The following is a 26,218-nucleotide window of genomic DNA, read 5'->3' as shown; positions in this document are numbered from 1 at the left end:
CAATATATGTATTTGACTGTTCTTACCTCTGTAAACATAATGTTGACCTGACCCCCTTGCAGCAGATGACTTAAGTGTGCACGTACGAGCGAGCAGAAAGGAAGAGCATTTCTGTTTTTTGGCCACAGGTGTCAGTCGCGAGTTTAAATTTCAGAAAAACGCATATAGCCTCTTTAAGAGGGTCATCACTCTGACATCACAGAGAATTACTGAAACTAAATTTGCACTAGTAAGGAACAGTGAGTAATGTACAAAATGGTTAATCTTTCTTCATTTAAATCAATTAAAAAACAAGCATACCAGAAAGACCAAAAAAAACAAAAAAAGCAATCACACAGTCACTCATCATTAATAATCAATCAGCGGAGATAATAACAAAAATACAATGACATGACACTTTAAATAGAACAATGTGTAGGGCTGAGGGCTAAAGGACAACCAATCACTTCTGGGAAAAAGCTTCTAGTGTGATAGCCATGATGTGAATAAAAGAATTTTCACTTTTTTGGACTGGAAGTTTTTTTTTCTTTTTTCTTTTTTTTAAACCCAATCAGAGCATTCTGGGATGCCTTCACAAGGTCCTTCCAGCACGTAGCGTTCCAAGATGCTTTCTTTGATCGGTGTCCTTTCTCTTCAAGGCAAGGCAGGTTTAATTATAAAGCACATTTGTCAGAGAGCGAGATACACTAGTTGCAACTCATGGCTTCCTTGTCACACACACAATGTCAAAAAAAGAAAAAGCCATATTTTTTCACCTAAAGCTTCCCTTCATAATATATTGGATTGCGAGATAGGTAATATTGTAATATCTGATCATGCAGCCGTATTCCTTAATTTATCTCTCTCTAATGTTAAACAGTATCGGGGTGCGTGGAGGTTTCCTTCTTGGCTTACACATGACCCAAACTTTGAATGTTATCTTAAGGAACAGACTAAACTATTTTTTTCAGACAATAAAACCCCTGGGGTATCTCCCAATCTGATATGGGACACTGCAAAGGCATATATCAGGGGGCTAATCATTTCATACGTATCAAACCTGAAAAAGAAGAGCTTAGTAGATCAAAGAAAGCTTGAAGTTAAGCTCCATGATCTTCAAGACATTGTCTGAGGAGCAACGGCAAGTTCTTAATGGACCTATTGAAATTAGTGAAATTCTCAACTGTATAAGGGGACTGGCTAGTGGTAAAGCACCGGGGCCGGATGGCTTCACAGCTGAATTTTAAAAAAAATTCAAGGAATCTTTGGTTAGTTCTATGCATGATATGATACAGTATTCCTATGAGTCTGGCAATCTGCCTAGTTCTTTGTTGGAAGCTAATATTTGTGTGCTCTTAAAGAAAGGCAAACCACCTGAAGAATGCGGATCCTATCGCCCTATCTCTTTACTTAATGTAGATTTTAAAATACTAGCAAAGATTTTAGCTACTTGACTCGAGCTGGTGCTTCCCACTATTATTAATATAGATCAGACAGGCTTTGTTAAGGGGAGATCATCATCCCATAATATTAGACGGTTTCTTAATATTATTAACCACTCAAATTTCTGCGCAAAGGGGGGTGTAGTCATCTCATTAGATGCTGAGAAGGCATTCGATAGGGTTGAGTGGCCATATATATTTTCGGTGTTAGATCGTTTTAACTTGGGGGATACTTTTGCTAAATGGGTCAAGATTTTATATACACTCCCAACTTCCTGTATTGTCACAAATGGTGTCAGATCATCTAAATTTGTCTTATCTCGAGGCACTAGACAGGGGTGTCCGTTGTCACCATTATTATTTGTAATGGCTATTGAGCCATTAGCGATTGCCATCAGAGAAGACTCTGATATTAAAGGTATAGTTTTAGGGAAAAAGATCCATAAAATCTCACTTTATGCTGACAATGTCTTAATTTATCTTGACTCACCACAGAACTGTGTTACTAAATTAATTGATTGGATCTCTGAATTTGGTGCCTTTTCTGGATATAGGATAAATTTTGCAAAATCGGAGGCTATGCCGTTAAACAAAACTCACTCTTTGAGCTTGGAAACCTCCTTGCCGTTTAAGTGGTCTCCTTCTGGGCTGACATATCTAGGTATAAAGATTTCACCTAATTTGGACTGCCTTTACAAATTAAATTTTACCCCGACTATCAAATCTATTATTAATGATCTGGATAGATGGTGTAGTTTACCATTATCATTAATAGGGTGTATTCATCTTGTCAAAATGAACATAGTACCACGTATTTTATACCTCTTTCAAATGCTTCCCATTCTGCTTCCTGGTAAAGCTCTAAGACAGCTACGCGGTTCAATTATATCTTTTATTTGGCGGAAAAAAAGGCCTAGACTTAGGTATAGCTTTCTTTCTCTCCCTAGTATGTCTGGAGGTTTGGCAGCTCCCTCGTTTGAATTATATCAATTATCTGCTCAATTAAAGTATATACTGGAATGGCATCTAGATGACCCAAACTCGACCTGGGTCAGTGCAGAAGCGGCAGGTATTGGTTCTATCCATCTTCGCAATTTATTATACATGTCATCTACAAAGTTGTCTATTTTAATCAAAGGCAACATAATTCTTAATAACATGATTAAAGTGTGTCGTATGGCTCGTAAAACAGAGAGATATGCTACACACCTCTCGCCGTACACACCTATACACAATAATCCAGATTTCCCGCCTGGGTTGAGTGATGGGCTAGCACTCTGGAAAAAACAGGGGATTTGTGTTATAGGTGATGTAGTGGAAAACAATAAGCTGATGACCTTTGATCAGATTGTTTTAAAGTATAATATTGACAGGAAGCACTTCTTTACATATAACCAAATACATAGCTTTGTATCAAAAAAGCTAAAGGACCACCCAGGCGGCCTTGGTCTGTCTACAATAGAAGAACAGCTTAATAAACTCTCATCTTCTCGATCAGTACTTAGCCGTTTTTATAATATTCTCTCAAGTTCGAACAAGGATAATTCAGATAAAGTTAGGAGACTATGGGAAACTGATCTTGGGGTAGAAATAAGTAAAGCGGACTGGGAAATGGTATGTGTAACACATTACTTAGCAGACAATGCATCCTGGAAAATGCAGTTTAAAATACTGCACAGATTACATATCACTCCGGTTCGCAGACACAAAATTAACCCCAATTTATCCAGCCTATGCAATAAATGCAAGATCGAAGAGGGAACCCTTATGCACTGCTTTTGGGGATGTTCTAAGGTTCAGCAGTTCTGGGCAGGGGTTTGTCTAGAAGTGGGTAAAATATTTTCCTGTTCTTTACAATTAGGGCCTAAGAGCTGTTTACTGGGACTTACAGAGGAACTCCCCCATGGTTTTAAGGGTGATCATCTCTTGCAAATATTATTATTTTGTGCCTGCAAAAGTATTTTGTTACAATGGATAACTGACATAACCCCATCAGTGACTCAGTGGATAAATATTGTTAAGGGCTTTATTCCTAATGAAGCCTTTTCCACTGCACTAAGAGGCAAACCCTTTAAATTCCACAGGATCTGGGGCCCCTTTCTAAAATACTTAGGTGTAGATGCGGAACACATGCTATCCTTGGGAATTCAAAATTTAGCTTGGAAGGAGTAGAGGTAATTTTGGGTTGGCTGCTATTCTTTTCTGTTACTAATTCATTATTATTCTTTGTATTATTATTATTAGTTATTTTATTTTATTTTTTCTTTATATATATATATATATATGTGCATATGAACAGACTTCCAAGGAAAACAAATTAGGGATTCAGATGGAGGTCTCATGTTTTGCTTGCATGTTTGACTTGTGATATGTTCCTCCCTTTGTTTCTTTTTATTTATGTGTTTTGTAAATCCCTGTAATGCCTAAAATTGCAATAAAAAAAAAGAAAAGAAAAAGAAAAAAAAGAAAAGAAAAAGCCGCAATGCAGAACACAGAATGAATGCAGTGACACCACAACACACCCACAATTGAAAACCAATGCAAACACACACATACTGTACACACACATAACACCATCAGGTTTGACTGTAATACTGACACATACTTGCAAAAAGATACTTCAGTACAAAAATGCTAAACACAGACAGTCATTTTTATTGTTATAATAATGATTTTATAATGTCTATGCATAAATAGAGCAGCGAGTGAAAAGATGTGTAGCTGTATGGAAAAAGCAATGAGCCGTGAGTAGGGATGGGTACCGAAACCCGGTATTAAACGCTGAATTATGAAAGACCGCTGGATCGATAAGCTTGGACGTCATCGATTCTGCTGTCGGTACTGGAGAAATTAAGAAAGAACACGTGCTATTTATTATTGCTATTAAGACGTAATTATCTTGCTAATTTAAACTCGCCAGCCACTTCTATATAAGGATCAACTTTATTTGTCCCCGAAGGGAAATTTTGTCTTGGGCAATGTGCTACAACAGTGGCGGACTGGGACAATAATTCAGGCCGGGAATTTGACTCCACTGCCAGGCCACCTCTGCTGCTGCAGTCACCACCACCCTATTCATGTAATCTACTGGACTGATAAACTTGTAGGCTAACCCTATTAATGTAAGAGGTAGACTACCAGATGCAATAATATATAAAAAAAATAACCCTTACAAACTCACTAGGAATACACCATTTATACTACCAAACCAATGACAAATAGAAAATTGCAAAATAAATAAATAAACAAACAAACATTGTAGGCTACATATTGTAGACTAGAAATGAAAAATCTAAATAACTAACACTGTATTCTTTTCCATACCATCTACTTGATTTATTTATTATTTAAACAATTTGACCCACTAACACTATTCTGTACTTTTTATACATTTTTATTTATTATATAAAAAATATGCTACATGTAGACGAAACGAGACTTGATACAGCACCACTTACATATTGTTGCTCGTTTGTTGGTTTAATTTGATCTATTGTGATTATCTAAGTGATTTGTATGTAGTGTTAATGTTGTCACCTATTTTTAATTTAGTCTTAGTCTTGTGCCAAATGTCTTAGTTAGTCTTAGTTTTAGTCAACTAAAAGTCTCGTCATTTTAGTCTAGTTTTAGTCAAAAGAAACTCAAGGTATCTTAGTCAAGTTTTAGTCGACTAAAAGTCTCGTTATTTTAGTCAAATTTTAATTAGTCGTCTAATTTTAGTCAAAAGAAACTCAATATTTCTAAGTTTTAGTTCAAACATTTTAGTCTTTTTTTTTAAATAACAAATTATTTCTGAGATTATTTCTGATAACCATTTCAGTCAAATAGTGTTTCACACATCTCAAATATTGGTTAAATGTCATAATTACCTGAAGAAAATGTAATAGATTTTGTAGTAGAAAAAAATGTAATAGATTTTTTTAATGCAACTAGTTTTTAACATTAATCTGTTCATAACAGATGAATATTCTATCTCCTGATGATGGCAAGTAGCTAGACGATTGGAGACGAAAATGAAGAGAGATTTGATCTTAGTTTTTATTTTATGCAAAACATTCTCGTCTTTTTTCGTCAACAATAATGCATGTTAATTTAGTCTTAGTCAGCGTTTTTGGACATTGGTGCAGTCTCGTCATCGTCTCGTCTTAGTCATGGAAAAAAAGGTCGTTGACGAACATTTTTAGTCTCGTCTCGTCTGACGAAATTAACACTATTTGGATGAAAGCGTTTGTCTGCCAAATTATTACAAATATAATGTAAATGTAATCTTGACCGACCTGTTCCCTTACTGGCGAACATGGCTGAGATTTTGCAGAAGCTTGCTGCGTCTGTGGCCAGGGCTTTTTTCCTTTTTAAACGCTCCCTCTCTGCTCCTCCTTTGCGTTTACGCTCCATTTTTGAACTATTTAGTCAGATATTAGGCAGTGCTTCGTGACGTTGGGTGGGATTGTCATTTTCACTCCGCCAATATGATTCGTCGATTGAGAGATCCGTCAATTAATTCGTAGTTGCACACCAGCCTATCCAACGCATTCTCATCCTAGGGCGTCATATACTGACACTTTTGACAAATATCTGCGTCTCATATTGACGCTAAAGGGTGCCATGTGCGTTGGATGTAAACGATGTCAAAGCGTCAGTATATGACGCCTTGGGATGAGATCGGGCTGATCGTCTGCACAGCGGCAGCCGGCAGGCCTTTTTTTTTTTTTTTTTTTTTTTGGCAGCCGGCAGGCCAGAACGACCGTCAGGCCACCGGGAAATGTCCCGGTGCTCCCGATGGCCAGTCCGCCCCTGTGCTACAATATTACACAACACAACAATGTATAAAAAATAAAATACAAGATATGTAAAGTGTTTAACACAGTAAAGTGCTAGTGTGCTATAGGTGCATTGTTCCGGGTCATATTCAGCAATTTTATCGAGGCCGGAACAAATTAAAACTTCAGTCTATTATTTTTACAAATTGGCATTCTCCGTCTCTTTCCCAATGGCAACGGCTGGTATTCGCTAAAAAGAGGATGTTCAAAGTCAATACTACGGTAATAATCGTTGCTTTTCTCATCATTGCCTCTTCGTATAGAGTCTGCATGGGTTTATATTGTTTTATTTCTGTTTTGTGGATATGGGCCAATTTGTTTTTCAATTGAACAGACACATTTCCAAACCAGACTATAATTCCATAACGAATAAGACTTTCAAGTAGGGATGTCCCGATCCGATCACGTGATCGGAAATCGGGCCCGATCACGTGGTTTCAGACTCGATCGGAATCGGACGTTACCTCCCGATCAGGACTCGGATGTGTATTAGGGGTGTAACGGTAACTTACATGTATTCGTATTGAACCGTTTCGGTACGAGGCTTCCAGTTCCATAGGGGGACCATAGGGCACGACCACCACAACGTTGCGCAACATCAAATGGCAAACGTAATGAAAGCAGAACGAAACTGCGCTACTCATTATATTGTGCTTCACGGACAGTTTATCAGTTCGGACCAGCAGCATCTGTGCAGCGCGAGCCGATCTTGATCAAGCGAAACTTGTTACTACACAGCGCTAAAAGATCCAGTGAAGAAAACATTTGAATTCGCCACTGAAGTAATAACATCGCTGCGAGATCTAGTGAGAAGCATTCAAATTTCCCTGTTATTAACCGTAGATCTCTATCAGATCAAACAGCGCTGACGTGGAAACCTGGAGAAACATTGTGCCGTGAATGAACTAGTTATAGACTTTAAGTCAACAGATCAGCAACATTTACCATGGATTTAATGTAGTAACACTGTGACCATGGAAGTTTGGCTAGAATAGTGAAACGCTTTCAAGTACTTCACACATCTTTTTCCAGCACTTCAAAACTCAAATATTATATATATAAATATATATTTAAATGTTATTTTTAATGTGATGATCATTTATAAACCTGAAAGTTTCAAGATGTAGAAAAATTTATCTGGCATTTCTTTCTTTTTGCTGTATCGAAAACGTACCGAACCGTGACACCACTGTATCGCATCGAACCGAACCATTAATTTTGTGAACCGTTACACCCCTAATGTATATATATATATATTATTTATTATTTTATACACTTTTTTAAAAATTTGTTTACGTGCCTGGCCTGCTGGGTATTTTAAGTTGAGGTGCTATTTGTTTTTATATTAGACTTTTTTATATTGACTGTTGCACTAAAGTCCAAAAGTGAAGAATTTATGTTATTTATTACTTGATTGTTTAAGGTACCTCACAGAAGTGCTCTGTTTGTTAACAGAGTTGTTGAATGATAAAATACGGTGAATTAAATAAAAAATAAGGAACATCCTGGATATGTTTTTTTCGCTCTTCTTTATTCTTTTTTTATGTAGGCCTATTATAGAAGTATCGGATCGGGATTCGGTATCGGCAGATACTCAAAATCAAATGACTCGGACTCGTACTCGAGGGCAAAAAAACCTGATCGGGACATCCCTACTTTCAAGCGTGGCTCAGTAAAAAAAAAACAAGTAAAATGTCACTGCCCACCCCATACAGTCTCAGGCCTTGTCCACACGAACACGGGTATTTTTATAACCGTGACTTTTTTTACGCGGTTCGCCCGTTCGTCCACACGGAAACGCAGTATCAGGTCACTGAAACCGAACATTTTTGAAAACCCCGGCCAGGGTGAGGATTTTCAGAAACGCCGGTTGCAGTGTTGTCGTGTAGACAGTAAGACAGTTACTGTCTACTATAGACAAAACTATAGACAGTTTTTGCCTTGCAACGTCAAAGTGTGCGCAGTTATCCGCTGTGTTTGACGTCAGATTGTGCGCCGCTGACGGCTTCTGATTGGCCAACGTGGCTTTAAGGTTAGGGTTATATCGCCGCCTGCTGGTGTGGAATGCTCTTGACGGCGCTTGATTCTGTGTTTTTGCGTTTTCATGTAGACGGAGATTTTTTCAAAAACGCAGGAGGAAAAACTCCGGGTTATAAAAATACCCGTGTTCGTGTGGACATGGCCTCAGTCTTCTTAAAAAGTAAAGCCTCTACTGTAGTCGTGTCATGTGCACGATTGTCAATGTGTGTCTTCCAACAAAGAACATTGTCCATATAAAAACCCAGGTATCTATATGGATGTAACTTGCTGTATCACTGTGTCTTTAATGATCACAGACTTGTGTTCAGATACACTTCTTGGGTCATTTCTTGTGTTTATTTTTACATTTAACACAAGACAGTTCTTGTCACACCACTGAATGAAAGTGTCTATTTCACTATGGTAGGATGATAGGTCCATATCTTTCTGTAAGCGACTCAAAATGACAGTATCATCAGCATATTTCATAATACTATTATTATTATGTGTGCTCCTACAATCATTTGTATACAAAGCAAAAAGCACAGGTGATGACACACACCCTTGTGGCACTCCCGTGTTACTGTATCTCACTTCAGAAAGTGTTTCATTGACTGACCTGCTGAGTTCTATTACTTAAAAAAGAATAAAACCATTTAATTAAAAAAGCACGGACACCCATACCGTACAGCTTCTCCAAAAGCAGATGTGTCTGCACTGTATTAAATGCTGAACTAAAATCAATGAATAAAATACATGCATAGGCTTTAGTATTTTCAAGATGCTCAGACACAAGATGAACAATGCTAAGAACAGCATCCTCAGTACTTCTCTCCTTATAGGCAAACTGACAGGTGTCAAATTGTGACTCTACTTCTTTTTCCAGCAATGAAGTTTCAATGTTTTCAAAACACTTCATGACATTTGAAGTTACGGCGACAAGGTGAAGATCATTATTTGCTCTAGCACCAGGTTTTGTAGGAATTGGTATTATGTAAGACTTTTTCCCCAATGCTGGTACAGTATGGATATCCAGAGATCGCTGAAATAATGGACACCATGCTATTGCAAGCTCCTCAGTGCAGTTTTTTAACAAGGCTGGTTAACCATCTGGGCCAGTACCCTTGTTAATGCGCAAGCGCGTGCTGCACATCACGTGGGTCTACTTCCACCCAGGGGGCCTCTTTATTAACAGACACTGATTGCAATATGCTATGACCCTCGTCCAACTCCGTTTGTATCTCAAATAAAAATAGTTTAGCTCATTTGCTCTCTGTAAATTATCTAATATTGTAATATGTTTCTCAGCAGGATTCATATTAGTGACTAATTTCATTGTTTCCCAAAGTTTTCTTGTGTTAGAAGTATAAAAACTGCATTCCATAGCTTGCCTGTGCTGTTCCTTTTCTTTTTTCAAATGGTATTTTAATTCTTTCTGTGCCACTAATATTCCTAAATGCCAGCTTTTATTTATTGATGCACTCTTTGATGTCCTTTGTAATATAGGGCTTATTGTTAGGATAAACAACTACATCTTTTTTTCTACCACATTACCTACACAAAAGTTAATATATTCAGTCATTGTGTCGGTGGCCTCATCAAGCTCTAATTTGTGAAATATGGGCCAATCTTTACACAACAAACAACCCTTAAGTGTTTCCATGGAATCCTCTGTCCATATATTAACCGTTTTGAACTCTGGTTTATGTAACTTAAGAACGGACCTATAAGAAGGAATCAAATGTACAACATTATGATCTGAATTACACAGAGGGGGCTTTGAGCTACATATGTGTCCGTAGGGATGGGCGACATGGCCTAAAATCCATATTACGATATACATTGCAGCCTCTTGCGATAACGATATATCTCGATATATAAATTCTAATAAAACCATTTCAGAACAGGTTACACAGACCCTAAGGAAAGCCAAACAACTGCTAAATGTATTTATTTATTTTTTTAAGAAAGAAAGAAACGGTGTATGTAGTTTTGAGAACATTTATTGTGCAAAACTGTAATTATACAACAATGTTGCAGATAAATAAAATTCAAGTACACTAGCTGCAGAGACTTTAAGTAGCCCTAATGTTTATATTATGGCTAGCAGCTTATAAAAAACCCAAATTCTAAATTAGAATATTGTGAAAAAGTTTTCATAAGCTGTAAGCCATAATCATCAAAATTATAACAAATAAAGGCTTGTAATATCTTACTTTGCATGTAATGAGTCTATATAATATATTAGTTTCACCTTTTACTTTTGCATGATATTCAAATTTTTCGAGTTTCACCTGTATACGTCAACTAAAGAAAATGCTTCAAGTATAAACGTTTATTTACAGTAGTGCCATGCCATAGACAGTAAAAAGTGCAGAACAGTGCAGAAGGCACTCCAAATGTAGTTTTAGTTTGGCTATTTTTTTAAAGGACACAAAAGATGCAAAGAGCAGAAAAACTGATGTCTTCTCAGTTAAAAAGCAACACAACAACGAATCTTAAAATCGGGCACACACAGAGATGTTGTGTTTACACCACTATTTTGTGAACACGCGCTGGTATTCAGTGACAAGTTTCGTTTTGAGGTGGTAGAACAGATTAGTCGTGTGTGTTACCGAACTGTTGCCTCACGCACTCTGTATAATCTGTATAGTTTGCTGCTGTTCGTCGAACGGCTTAAATCCGAACCAAGTCCAAACAATGAATGTTGCACCGATCTTTTTCACCAGCTCCTTCGTTTCGCTGTCAGCCATGCTTACTCAAGATGACGACGAATATGATGCGTTTCAGCCGGTTGCAGCTCGTGGCTCTAAATTTCGCGGGTAGATTGCGTCATCAACATGCATTACGATTGCGTCATCAACATGCATTACGATGCAATAGAATTAAAATCTCTATCGTAGGCCAATTTTGTATCGTGCATATCGTTTATATCTCCCATTACTATGTGTCAGTGGCCAATAACTCTAACAAAATATATCTAAACTTCTTGTAGCCGACTACGCCACCTAGAGTGGAAACTGAGACCCCAGGAACTCAATATTATAAACAGGTTCTTTATCGGAGAAGGGAACAGTGGAAAACAACACCCAGAATAAAATTGTTTGCAAGAAAGATGAATCAAATAAATAAAAAGAGGGAAGCAAGTCCAAGTCCAGATCACCAGCTCAGGGGACCATCAAAGTTCAACTCAGTCTTTGCTAGGCATCTGTATTACAGCTGACGTCCATTTACACTCAGTCCCTCATAGAGGGCAGTATCAGCCTGATGCTGGAACACAGAAGAGAAAAGAACTGCCAGCATACGACGTCCAACTCGCATCACTTCATATCTACACAATTTATGAGTTTATTAAGTAAAACTAGAACTTCCTTAAAATATCGACCAATTCAAAAGTCACTCAAGTAAAATTATGCAAAGCAGACTCGTTCTCGTCCGTTACGAGGCACACCGCAAGATAGAAGTCAGAACGTACTCACAGCATGACTGGACAGCAACCCTGCTATCCAGTCCAATGTGTTCACGGCAGAAAAACCACGTCAGTCATTCACTCGTCTCCTCAGCACTCGCGGTAGTCTCTCGCAGCCGGTCATCAGCCCGTCTCACATGCTGCTACTCCGACAGTGCTCCGTGAATCGCAGACTTTGTGGTTACTCGTCTATAATGTGCTGCAATCTCGCATAGCCATAAGCAGTCTCAACGCAAGTGAAACACTCACTCTCTGATGCAGGCAGAACGTGATTTATCTCGCTGTGTTGACTTCAGTTACGGATGCACGATGCTGCCACCAACAGTCTCAGTCACAGTTGTTAAGTTTTTTTTATAGTGAACATATTCACCGCTCCACCCCAAAATCCATCACTTATTAGTTCATTGAATTATCAAAAATAGAGGTGTGGCTATGGGAATACTGCCTACAAAAAAAACACAGCTATCAACACAAAATAAAACACAGCAACTCACACAGAAGAAAACACAGCAATTAAATGTGATCATGCTGCATATACATATAAAATACATTGTGCAACACCTTTGCTCCACAACATATGCATTTTTAACATTGCCATAACATTTGTCCAAGATTTTTGTTTTCCTGATGTCGCAGCGCACAAATTGTTCAAAACCCGCCAACACAGATTCTACCTTACAATGATTGAAATCGCCCAGAAAGAAAATAGGGGCTCCAGGTGAGCGCTGAAGCTGCTCATGTCCACACTCAGCGATGCATGCGGCAGCTTTACCTGCGTTGCCTACCTAGGTGGAATGTACACTGCACATATGATGTCACAACCGAATTCTCTTGGCAAATAGTGAGGTCTAAGTGACAAACAGAGCAATTTGATATCAGGGGGGCACATCTTGTATCTTACTGTGAGTTGTTTACACCATCTGTCACATATGTACAAACAAACTCCTCCTCCTTTCTTTTTGCCGGACTCAATGCAACGATCTGCATGCACCAGCGTATATCCATCAAGTTCAAGCAGTGAATCCGGAATTCCCTCATGAAGCCAGCTTTCTGTAAACCATAAGATTAGACAAGATATTCAAAGCAGGTCTTTGTGATGGCACAGAGTTCATATATATATATATATATATATCATAATATTGACACACTTAATCATCTTACCTCATCATGTTTGGCAGAGTCATTAAAAGTGATGAGTCTTTTGGCAAGTCCCGCATGAACTAAAACAAGCTCCTCTGAACTGCTTGGAGTGAACTTTGGTGTGTTTGGAGCAGCATAAAACGTATATCTGGATTCTGGTTGTTTTTATCTGTGTAATGGTGTCTTGGATGTGCCACAAATCAGTTTTTTCCTCTTGCTTGGTCGCCTTGGGAAGTAAACGTTGCAGGAAATTGCCTAAATGCATAAGCCAGAACAATAATTAAGTTATGAGATGCTTTATCAAATCATCAAAAAAAGCTGGGTTTAGGTGGAAAACTTAAGTTCATTTCAAGATCAAACAGAACAAAAACTGTCTTGCTTCATATGAGCCTAACCTTCTCAGAGCCTGGGTCCCTCTAGTGTCAGGAGGATGAGTCTTTCAACTTGTGCAGAAAGGCCCTGCACAAACAATCATCAAACTACAGCTATAATATTTAACTGGACAGATTGTAGGCTAATGTTGAATCGAGTAACAATTCCAATTGCATACAAGTAATAATACTAATTAGGGCTGCCATCTTGTTAATAATTATGGGAAGTCAGATTCTTTTCCGAGAACTGGTTCTTTCTGATAGTTCATTTCAATGATCATTCATGCATCCCAATGTCCATAATATTCATCCTAAATTAGTATGCTTTGAGCATAGTATGTTAAAAGGACTATGTCAAAAGTCCCCAGATGGTTAATTTAATATTCAACAATATTATTGATCGGCCTGCATTGACACCATTATATGAGAACTGGACTGAGCTGGACGATGACATCACGGTTTATGACATTTATGTGACACCATGACCACCCTGTCATGATGGAAAGGGCAAGGATGGAGTTTTAGGAGGAATGTTTGCATTTAAAAAGATGGCGTATTTGACAAAACAAAGATGCTGAATTCAAATACTATAGAAGCTGGATGCACCGTATTTTCGGCCGCTGAAAATTATAGTTTTTTGGCCGTAAGAGAAAAAAAGGCAGAAAATATGCCTCCCTACTCCGTGTGTGCGCCGCGCTCTTCGTTCCGTGTGTGTGTGTGTGTGTGTGTCGGCGCTGCTGCATTCTGTGCTCAATGTTCCGCGCTGCGCATTCTGCTCTGTCGTTTACAGCCCAAACACTCCAATCATTTACCGATCACGCACTGGAAAAGCAAAGTCCGCTCAAATAACGGGAAATTTCTCAGTAGTAGACTTCGGTTTGCTTTAGCCCTACTGAGCTGGTATAGCCATGCTGGGCAACAATGGTAAAATGACCTGCTCTGATCACATGCTCTGGTAACAATAGCTTTGTAGGATTTTTTTAATTTTGATAATTAGTAAAAAAAGATCTGTCAAATCTTATTGTATTGCATAGAACTGAATGAAGAATAATATATTGATGTTTAATATTATTTTAATATTCTAATTTCTGTTCCTTTTTATTCTGTGTTTAATTTAATTAGGTGATTGTACATTTAAACTTGACTACTATTTCCGGTGGATTTCCAAAGTGTGGATCCGTGCTCACTATAACAGCTTATATTGCCCACAACCCATTGCGCTTTGGAGGAGGAATCAGTTCAGAACTACAAACACAAGTAAAAAGTGTTAAAAAGCAATAAAACATGGCGGATATGCACGACCGACGGTGAGAGGTTAAGATAAAGGTTTGAGTGACTAATAATCAAAGTTTAACCTGATAAAAAAATCTTTATTTAATGTTATCCGTGTTATATATCATCTGCAATAACAATGTGGACTTTTAGAAAGATCCGTTTGGCCATTAAGTTTTAAATGCATTGTTATTCAGTGCAACAATTAAAACAATTTACGCTTCACAATTAAAGGCATCCAGGGGACGCCGTGAGGAAGGGTCGCCTCGTGGCAGACCGCCGGCCCGCTCCCGAGATTCAACTACAAGCTTTTTAACTGCAGCAACTTTAGTATACGCTATTGGAGCTGGAATTACCGCGGCTGCTGGCACCAGACTTGCCCTCTAATGGGTCCTTGCCCATGAGTACTCATTCCAATTACAGGGCCTCGAAAGAAACCTGTATTGTTATTTTTCGTCACTACCTCTCCGAGTCGGAAATGGGTAATTTGCGCACCTGCTGCCTTCCTTGGATGTGGTAACCGTTTCTCAGGCTCCCTCTCCGGAATCGAACCCTGATTGCCCGTTACCCATAGACACCATGGTAGGCACAAATGAGTCGTCGCCACCGGGCGCGGAGTCACCAAAGTGGCCGGAGCCGCACCTGGATGGGTTTTGAATCTGATAAATGCACGCGTTCCCAACCCCCCATCATGTCCCGCACCAATACGTCCGAGGAGTGAGAGAGACGGTAAAGTCTCTTCACTTGAGTGGATGGGATTTGTCGAGAGAGCTTGCATATCCCCAGGCCGCCGTCCCGTTTCATATTTAGATGGCAAACTTTGAAACCTCTGATTTTACCAAGTTGGCATAGGGTAACTGGATTTTTCATTAGACACAATGGTCTTTTTTGTGCTCGGACAGGTTTAGAATTAAAGCCTGTGATAACAGGAGGAGAATGAAATGGCAACTGAGGTGTAATTGATGTACCTACAGGTGGTTGAAAGCACTGCGATTGAGATAATCCCATGTGCGGGACACCTGCATGTAAACCCATGCCCAGAGTGTTATTTAAAACATGAGTATAAAATCCCAGGAAATAGAAAAAAGCGGACATAAAGGCGTTTTTGCCCGGACCAGGGTTAAGTTCAACATTTCCGATAAATAAAAGAACAGAGAGTATGAGTCTTAATGAGGACTTTTGGCGCTTATCTACAGTAGCATCTCTCGTGCCCATGGGTTTAAACTTAAAGTCATTTAACCACCGGTGGAAGATGATAGCGCGGGTTGAAATGATTGTCCGTTCGAACTGGGGAACGATGTTAAGACGAGAGGCACAGCTTGTATGATCCTCCGGTCGCATATACAGGGTAGAGTACTGCAAACTTGGAACACGAAGCCGGCCAGACGAAAAGCAGGCCTGCTCTCCACATACGGCTCCCTCCGTGCTGGACATTGGGCGCATACCACAACCCGCCTCTCCGGGTGGATGAGAAGGTCGCGTCCGCCTCTCCGCTGCGTCCACGTCTCAAAGCCGGACCCCACTCAGGCTCAGTCACTCTCGCGAGGCAAGTAAGATGGCTAGGGACTTGAACAACATTAAAGGTGTTTGTTATGCCAAACAGGCACGACACAGCAACAACACAGCAAAGGACCCTGTTCAGCTGGTGTAGTAAAGGCGCCACGCCGGGTTTGAGTTGTTGATCTTTAGTTGTTAAAGAGTGCCCGTGTTGGCGTTTGTGAGTTGTCCAAACAAAGCGGTTTACCCGCACTTTACGGTACTGGAGCAAATGAAACCACGATAGAATTATAACTGCAGTAAATCTGGTAAGAAACAGACCTGCAGACATCTGTAATACCAGATATTTGATGTTAATCTGCAGCAGCGTTTCACAGCTCGCTGTGACAGCCGCCATCTTGGTTTCCGCCATCTTGGTTATCTCTTCATGAAAGGCCAATTCAACTGAATTGAAACTGATCTGAAACCACTTGTGAGGTCTCCTCTACTGCTGGAGCTGCGAGTGGTGGGAATGAATTCTGGGACATGGCATAGGGTGGTGATGTTACCTGCAAGACAGTGGCACGATGTAAAGCCTGCTTTTGCCAACAACTGCTTTTAGTTCCTTCACAGAACTAACTTGCCATTTCTGGATTTTGCGTCCTTTGCCTGTCCTTGCCAATTCAAAGCCTACCAAATTTAAACTGATACGAGGGTAGCTTTGGCAAACAAAGTTGTTCAATTCAGATAAACTCCAGTTTAACACAATCTTTGAGTTTGTGCATCCAGCCCCCGTTGACTCATGCACAGGTTTTCCTAATCCATGTTTAGCCAGTTCCTCAAGTTCTATTGTGGGGGGCAGAAAACCATTATCTGGCCCTGGGAGGAGGAAAAGTTTTGCTTGCCAAATAGGGTTTTCCCTGCGGCCACCAGATCCTCAGTTTTGCCACTGATGGCTTCCATGCAGCTGCAACAAGCGCAAGTCTCTGCCTAGCAACAGGGGCGGAGTCGACTGGATGAGGAAGTTAGCCTTCCGATACAGAAGAGTCAAGAAGATGTAATATGATGTGGCTTGTTTCTGCTTCTTCTTCGCCTGTGTTTTGATCTGGGGATTCTGTAGTCTTTCGTTTGGGAGGAGCTACCCCGTCCGGGACCTCTTCCTCCAGGACCATCAAGGTAGTTTGAGCTCCTGCCTCCTCTTCCGTCTGCTGAGAAGCAGAACCATCCCTCCTCTCGCTCTCTTCTATCCTTTTCCTGTTGCGAATCTCAGGGTGGACGTGCAGTTCATGTATACTCCGCACTCTCACTGTTGTGAAGGTTGCCGTACATCCCTCGCAACTTATTGGTCTTTTCCGCGGTGTGTTAGTCCTAGGCTTTCTGCATTTAGGGATGTGACAGGCTATAGCCTGCCCCAAGTGAGAGGTTTTTCCACATGAGCTGCAAAGTGTTTCTGCACTCTCGTCCATGTGTCTACCGATACGCCACAGAGCGTACAGGTGAAGTCTCGGAGTGGCAATAAGATCACCACCCGGACCCCTCCTGTGCTTCATTCGCTGGGGGGACCTGGTGGGGATCCACCCGAGGGACGGCAACAGGTTGTCCCGTGTACGGAGTATCTCTGGCTTCGCCCTGCCCAGGCATAGTTCACCATATTTTGGGTACCATCGCACGCTCCTCCGGGGAGAGGGCTACTCAAAGAGAAACGTGAATGAGACACTTGTCGCAAGTCCTCTGCCATGACGGCTACATAACGAGAAACACGAATGAGACACTTGTTGCAAGTTCTCTCCCATGACGGCTGCACAAGAAACACAAGAGGGAGATACTTGTGGCAAGTTCTCTGCCATGATGGCTACATAACGAGAAACACGAATGAGACACTTGTCGCAAGTCCTCTGCCATGACGGCTACATAACGATAAACACGAATGAGACACTTGTGGCAAGTTCTCTACCATGACGGCTGCACAATGAGAAACACGAATGAGACACTTGTCGCAAGTCCTCTGCCATAACACTACATAACGAGAAACACAAATGAGACACTTGTCGCAAGTTCTCTGCCATGACGGCTACACAAGAAAAACAAGAGGGAGACACTTGTGGCAAGTTCTCTGCCATGACGGCTGCACAATGAGAAACACGAATGAGACACTTGTCGCAAGTCCTCTGCCATGACAGCTACATAACGAGAAAAACGAATGAGACAGTTGTCGCAAGTCCTCTGCCATGACGGCTACACAACGAGAAACACACAAGCCTGTGTTCCCCAACCAAGCTGCAGCCCTGCAGTTTAGCGGGCACTAGTTTTCCGACGGTTGCTCAGACTAAGACGCTGGCACCGTCTACAAATAATTTGATTAACCTGCGGTGATCGAGGACGTGACTGAGAATTTTGAAGTTGTACCATACCTTGGGTAAGTTGATTCAATTGTTGTTGTTGGTTTCTCAACCTGTCTCGCAATTCATTCAGCTCGGAGGTCGCTAGAACACTATTAGCCCCTGTATGCTGTTGCCCCTGTACCCCATACTGGATGCCATAAGCAGATGAAACTGATTGGCTTCGAGCATGCATACTCCCAGGCGTTCCTTCCTGCTCCCAGCGAATTGCCTCACTGCGGATATCCAACAACGTAGCGGTGGGCTGAAGACGAACTAATTGCTTGAGTTCACGTCGCAGATCACGTACTCGACAAATTGGTCACGCAGTAAAAGTTCAGCGTTAGGCATACCATGAGGCGATCTACGTTTAACCTTTTCAAGGAGGTTCATAAGAGCCAGGGAGAACTCCAATAATGTCTCCCCCTCTTGGGGTCTCCAGGAAAAAAAAGACTCCTGAAGAGCTACATATGATTGTGTACACCCGTACAGATCACGCAACGCCAAACAGAAAATATGCCTGATCAGTGAAAGAGAGGTGGCGAACCCGCATACAAGCCTGGGCCTCTCAGGGGAGAGTATGGTCTATTTAATGCGGGTTGGCTGTATCCTGAGATACGTCACATCTTTGCTCCGCCCCCTTTTGCGTCATCCACTAGCGTCTCAGGTATGTGTTGGTAGCGGCTGGTTTAAATTGTGTGTTTAGAACACAACTGATGTTTTGTCATCTCTTCAAATTGTAGCTTTCCATTAGCACTTTTCCGACGGTGCACTTATCAGCTCAGAGTGATGGTCTGCTCACCCCTCAGGTATGTACTGTCTCTGTATTCAGTGTTGGGATGCGGTATAGTGGGTCGCTATGTCACTGTTAACGGGTTGCTTCCTGTACCCCAGTTAATCTGCAGTTTTGATGGTTGCTGTAAACAGCAGTCTGCGGGAATTATATATGAGGAATATCCTCTTGTGGTAAGTGTTATGTAAGATGGCTAGAAAATTGTAGTGGAAAGAGCACTAGTAACATCTCGCTTTCGTGAGGCGTGGGTCTTCTCTCTCGTCCTCGGGACCGTTTTTCTGGTCTTCTCCCTCTAGTTTCTTCAGTGATTGTGCTTCGTATAACCTGAGTCCATGTTTTGAGAACTACATTGTTTGCGCCATCCTCCACATCGCTGTGATCGTGCCGTGGGCAAGCAAACACGTAACAGGATACTTACTTCCTTTTAAGAGTGATAGAAAAAGTTATAAACTGACTGTTATTTGTACGAGAACCAGTTTGTAAGTGTGTGTGCTGCACCAGCTCTATCTTCTGTTATTCTCCTTTAGTTAAGTTCAGCCGTGTGTATTTTGTTTAGACTTTGCGTGTCGTCGCCGACCTTGATTGTATATTTGTATTTTGGCTGTGATATTTTCTTTGGTTATTATTTTTGGGGTTTTACTAAACTCAGTTTCTTTTTTTTCTCACAGGGACTGAGGTGGCCAGGCGGAAGGGCCTTCTCTTGCAGTATGTTAGTGGTGGTGTTGCAGTGGGTGACACTTTTGAAGTGCTTGCGCGTGTGATCCAAGTGCACGGTGACGTGTGTGTGTGAGTAGGATTGCGCTTTTGGAAAAGCCATTAAGTGGTCCTTCCGCCGGTAGACTCAGCCTGGTTGTTTGGTTAAATTTCTGTCTGATCTTTGAGTTAGATGTATAGATTTTTCTTGAAATCCTCCTACCCTCGTGGGTAGAGGACTGTGTTGGAGTTTGCCATCTCATACTGCCCCTGTGATCACCTGTTTGTACCTTGATATCACTTGTACATGGAGCGCTGGGCGCCCTTTTTATTTAAAATAAATACTATTTTAACTATTTTTGTACGTCAATAAAGCCCCTTTTGTAAATTGTTTTGTAACGCTCTGCTTCTGGAAGAAGGAAAAAGATAGCTCACAACTGAAGATATTACGTGCGGAGGCGATCTGCATCTCACAACTCGTGCTTTATTCCAAAATAAACTTGTGCAGCATAACTGTCTGTCACACGTTTTCCCTTTCACATCGTTACTTAACAAAATAAAATAATATAAAAGTCAGCATCAAACAGAAATTACATACGGGGTGTTCGAGGCACATGGCACACACAATACCAATATGTCAACTCTCCAACAGGGAGCGCGCAGCTCTTAAAGGGGCCACACCCTATATCCACTCGTCACAGATTCTTAAAGGGGTCACACCATATTTCTACTCGTTACAGATTGCACTCGTGTCTCTGACCTCCCTGGCACACACAAACCTGTGTTGACCTAGTGTTCATTTCTGGGTTATTTTGATGGTGGCGTTGTCGACAGTTATCACCATAAGCTAAATTATTTATTAAAGTTCTATACCGCTTCGTCACACTCTGATGTCAATCGTCCGAAATTACCTTTAAAATGTTAGTTCACCCAAAAATTAAAATTATGTAATTGATTCCTCATGTTGTTCTGAATCCGTAAGACCATTGTTAATATTTGGAACACAAATGAGGATATTTTTGATCAAATCCGAGAGGTTTCTGAACCATCCATATGCAGCAACGTCATTGCAACTTTCAAGGCCCAGAAAGGTTGTAAAGAATTTGTTAAAATAGTCCATGTGACTACAGGGGTTCAACTTTAATGTTATGAAGCGACGATAATACTTTGTGCGCAATTTTGGGGTTATTGACGTAGCAGTCAGAAACTTCTCGGATTTTATCAAAAATATCTTCCATTTGTGATGAAAGATGAACGAAGGTCTTACAGGTTTGGAACGACATAAGAGTAATTAATGACAGAATTTAAATTAGTGGGTGAACTATCCCTTTAACCCTCTGGGGTCGGCAATCACACCGACTTGATTTGCGTGATTTCTTTCACAAAGCTTTCTGCCTCTCCGTGAAGTTTTTTTCTGGAGCACGTGTATAAACTTGAACAAAACTCAGCGAATACTATTCACTAGGGGTGGGGGAAAAAATCGATACAGCATAGTATCGCGATATTTTCTGTGGCAATACTGTATCGATACACGGGCTCCAAGCATCGATCTTTTATTATTTAAATTACACATGAGAATTTCAAGGGATAGTTCACTTTGAAATTATTTTTTGATATGTTTTAGCCATAGACTGTAAAAAAATATGGACGTAGTGTCCGTGACGTCACCCGTAGGTTTCTGAAGAGCATTTTTGAAGCCTAAAGTGGGCGGAGCCGGCCGTCGCCATCTTGGCCTCGCGTCACCGCTCGTCACTCCCGGATAACAGAATATGGGCAAAGAGGCGGAGCTGAGGAGCCGGGCTATCTGAAACCACGCCCACCTAGCGCGACGTTATGGAGTTAGCAGGCTTGGGAGCTAATGCTATATGCTACTCACAGTACCAAGTCTGCGACTGCACAGGGGCTCGCGCTAAAGTGACACTGACAGTTGATGATTAAAATCTGAATGGCAATTAAAAGGTCCTGTTTTTGCCCTTCGAAATATTGTAATAGTTAAAAGACATAGCTACAAGTGAGACTGTGTATCGCGATTCTGTGCAGCTAAGTTGTTCTGCTTGTTGAAAATGTATTATGCAGTAACTTTACAATATTAGGCTACTCCGAGAGTGTGTGTGTGTGTGTGTGACCGTGATTATGTGCATACAGTCATTCTTTTATTACAGTCTGTGGTCCGTCAGCGCGGCATCGCTCGTCAAGTTCGTAGAGAGCTTTATTATTCAGTCCATTTTAAATTCTGATTTTGGCCGCATCTCAATTCTCAAATGGGTCATAACATAGATATATTACCTATGAAGTTCAAGTAAATGCGCTAGAAATACACGCTCATTCAAGGATGTGCATTTATTGCATGAACGGAGAAACACAGACACCTGCAGGATCTCATCTGACGGAACATAAGCATGTTATAATCTGTCCAGAGCAACGGCACCGCAGAACGAGTGTAGCCTTTATATCTATAGACGTTTTTAAATCTGAAAACTCCAAAAAGCAACGAAATTGTCAGACATCACATCCATTAGTGCATGTTCACAGAGGAGAACGACTGGAATACAGCGCTGGCTGATCTCTCGAACGACACTCGACGAAAAACGGCGGAATCCAAAGCCGTGGGTGAGGTAATGGGTGTATTAAATTATATGAAATAATCCCGAATAAAAGTACAAACACGGCAGAGATGGCAAATTCAGCGGCTGGAATTTGCTGAAGTGAAGTGACTGCTAACCGGCTAGCATTTACATCAGCGGGAATCCGCCTGTCACTCAAAAGTGGACACACCCTTAATTTTGCAGAACTTTAAATATTAATCAACTACACGGGCGAGTTATAAAAAAATGCACTCCCCTCACAGTTGTTATGAAGGGCAAAGTTAGCTTTATAGACCAAAGCCACAGAGAGAACCAGGCTGTAAACATGTTTTGTTCTGCTGTAAAGTTGGGCATTTTAACATGGGGGAGATACAGATTTGACTCCCTTCTGCAGCCAGCCTCAAGCGGCCAGTCGATGAATTGCCGTTTAATTCACTTCCGTGTTGGTTTCAAGAGAGAGACAGGGAGGTTGCCGCTTGGTTTTAGCTTACCTCAAGGGCATCCAAGATGTAGGTCTTTGTTTCCACAGTATTTTCAATTTTGATATTTTTAGGTCAAACCGTTGTTGTCTGACAGTCATATCATGCAGGTATATAACAATTGCAGGCGTTGTTGCATCTCATCAATACCTGTAGTAACACAGCAGTGCATACCTGTTTGTATTACAGTATAGTTTGCCAGGTGTATGCAACATTTATTACAGGTTCATGTAAGTGTTTGTTAGTTAGTCCGCTTGACAATCACATTTTGCGGCAATAAAATTGATGTGACATGAACAAACAGATGTTGACAGTTTTCCTTTGCGAACATAATTTGAAGTTGGAAAAAGGTAAAAAATTGCAATATATCGCAATATGTTTAAAATCGCAATAATATCGTATCATGACCCAAGTATCGGGATAATATTGTATCGTGGTGCCTCTGGTGATTACCACCCCTACTATTCACCCAGGCATGAGCAATATATATGTATAATCATTTAAGGCCCCGTTTACACGATGGGAAAACGCAGATATTTCTCTGCGTTTTGGCCTGTCATTTACACGAAAACGTCGTTTTTATCCCAGAAAACGATTATTTCTAAAAACTCCGGCCAAAGTGGAGATTTCTGAAAACGCCGGTTATATGTTGTCGTGTCAACTGGGAGAAACGGGGTTTTAGGTTCTCTCTTGTCGATTCTGAGGATTCTGATTGGCTTGCATGGCTTTATCCTTCTCCCTACACTGCCACCCATAGGTTTAGCATAGTTATGATGGCGCTCGACGGCGTATTTATGCGGGTTGTGTGCACGATGTTATTATTGAAAACGGAGGGGGGGAAATATTCGTTTCTCTAAATACCCGGCTATGTGTAAATGTGGCCTAAGTGTGAACTTTTAAACAATCTAATTCAAAACTAAAACAAATATTCTCTGTTTATGTAATCTATATATAAAGAGCGAGTTCTCATTTCAGCTCATTATAGCTTGTTGTCTTTTAATGTGACCACGCCCACGGAGAGCGCGCACTATTCAAACGCAAATGATCTGAGGCAATACATGCAAACCGGCCACATCAGCTCGATAAAACACATCAAGTTTAATCAGATGAATGTCATCTTGCAAGGCTGTGAGGAATAATCCTGGGAAATTTACCTCAGAAGTGCTGGTTTCACTTCGAGGAGCAATGGATCCAGTTGAGGATTAGTAGTAAGTTTTTTATTCTTATATGCTTTGTTCTAATCGTGATATGGAATAGCGTCTGTAAACCGCAAAAAGACTGATATGAATCGCGTTTCTGTGTGTGATGAATGAACGGCACATATGCGCACTGTTGTGACTAGTTTTGGATAGACTATAAAGTTTTTACTGTAAAATAGACATCAAATAAGCTTTTGTTAGCCAGTTTCTGCTCATATGTTAAATATATAGTGTGTTTTGTCAAAAATAAACTCATCAACTAAGATGTTATAGTGTTTGTTCCAATGTAACGTTAGGCTATATCAAACTAATGAATCCTTAACTTTGAAATATGTATGATAAAATGTATACTTTAAAAAAAGAAATAGTACACTTGAAATAGTTAAAATTGTAATTGTTGTTGATTTACATGTGAACACTTTTTAATAAAATATCAAAAAACATTTTCAAGGTAGATGTAAAATAATCTTTATAGGTCAATATAAACCTTCTCATTAAATTATTTATTATTGTTTTTTATTAGTGCCACATTTGGGCAGAGGATGTATTCCAAAACTTTCTGAAAATACAGTATGAGAATTAACTGCACAATTACTAGAAATGTTTACCTTGTTTCCAGGTATGACTATGTACTAAAAATGTGCTTTTGACTTTAATTTATATTTGGAATATATATATATATATATATTTATTTATTTTGTCCTTACATTCTTTCTTGTGTGACACACCTGAATGAAAGGCTCATTATGCGGGTCATTGTCTTCTCAGGTGTGAACCACTTACTATTCATGATGGTGTTGGATCGTCCACGCCCCTGCGCATATTGCCTTCCCAAACAAAGTGTTTTACAAAATGTAAATCAATGTATTGTTTTATGTGAGTGACTAGGCAGGATGATTTTCAGATCATTTTGAAGGAAAAACTCTAGGCGACAACTTCCATTACTCAAAAGTATTGTGAACACATATTTACTATGTGTTTTGTGGCGTTATTTCAGACACTTAAATTTTTTGTTTTTTGAATAACCATGCATAAACATTATTCTCTCAAAAATACAAACATGTACATGCATGTTGCTCACATATTATGGTAGCCCTGTTTGTGATAAATAGTGTAATTACACCTTTGCCATTAATATGTTTATAAGCAACTGAAAAAAGCACAAATGTCAGGGCATGTCAGAACATCTTAAGGACCCCAAAACACCTTAGACCCCAGAGGGTTAAATGAAACAATATCGCAACATTTCGACAAATAAATTATCTGAACTGTTTTTACAATTTAATTCAGGGTCGATTTAGCCTAGACTACATTTAATTATAGCGAGATTTTCACCCTTGTCCGTTCCTCATTGGGAAGCGCTCACAGCATGTCTGAGTATATCCTCTGCACCTCTCGGTTTCATAAGGATTACCTAATCAGATAACATTTATTAAATATTTAGACATTTAAAGGCTTTAGACATAGCCGATTTCTTATCGTGACTGAGCGGAAGGCAAGTGGCTTTCGGTTCATTTTTGTGACGCGCAGTTCCCGGAGACAGAGCTAGACGACAGATAAACTTTTGTCGTTAGCCTAATATGAATAAAAGTTTACAGTTTTGAACGATGTAGGCTACTCTACTCTTATCTGTATGACTAAAAAATTACAGAGTAGCCTATTAGGGCCTAAGTTATTTTAGCTGTTATGAGAAAAATATAGATATAGGACAGAAAAATTAGTCCTGATCCGCAAAACGCACCAAACATAGACTTCATGTTTTTACGCCAATCTCATTTCATAACGTCACATCGATTGTAAACATATGATAATCAATATATTTTTCTATAGTGTAGTGTTACTGAAGTGTTCCTTTTTAACGATGCCTGCTATACTATTGTTATTATTATTTTATGCAGCCCTGCACCTACAAGGCACAACAAACCTGGTGTCCATTATTTATATATATATATATATATATATACGTGTGTGTGTTTGTATTTTGTAAATTTTAAAAAGCTATTTTAACCAGAACAAATCTAAAATGTAGGCTATTCCCAAAATCGTGCAGCCCTAGTTTCTCTTGATATTAGCATGTTCAGTTTTTTTTTTTTTTTTTTTTTT

At 40.1% G+C, this 26,218-nt stretch overlaps 1 long non-coding RNA gene across 1 annotated transcript in view; it reads left to right on the top strand.

The window, feature by feature from the left end:
* LOC306997308 overlaps positions 1-26,218 on the top strand; it is a 413,102-nt gene that overhangs the window by 64,600 nt on the left and 322,284 nt on the right. The gene's annotated exons all lie outside the window — the stretch shown is intronic.

Source organism: Phoxinus phoxinus, assembly GCF_949152265.1.
Source record: "Phoxinus phoxinus genome assembly, chromosome: 4".
Taxonomy (NCBI): Eukaryota; Metazoa; Chordata; class Actinopteri; order Cypriniformes; family Leuciscidae; genus Phoxinus; species Phoxinus phoxinus.
This window is presented reverse-complemented; position numbering and strand designations above follow the sequence as displayed.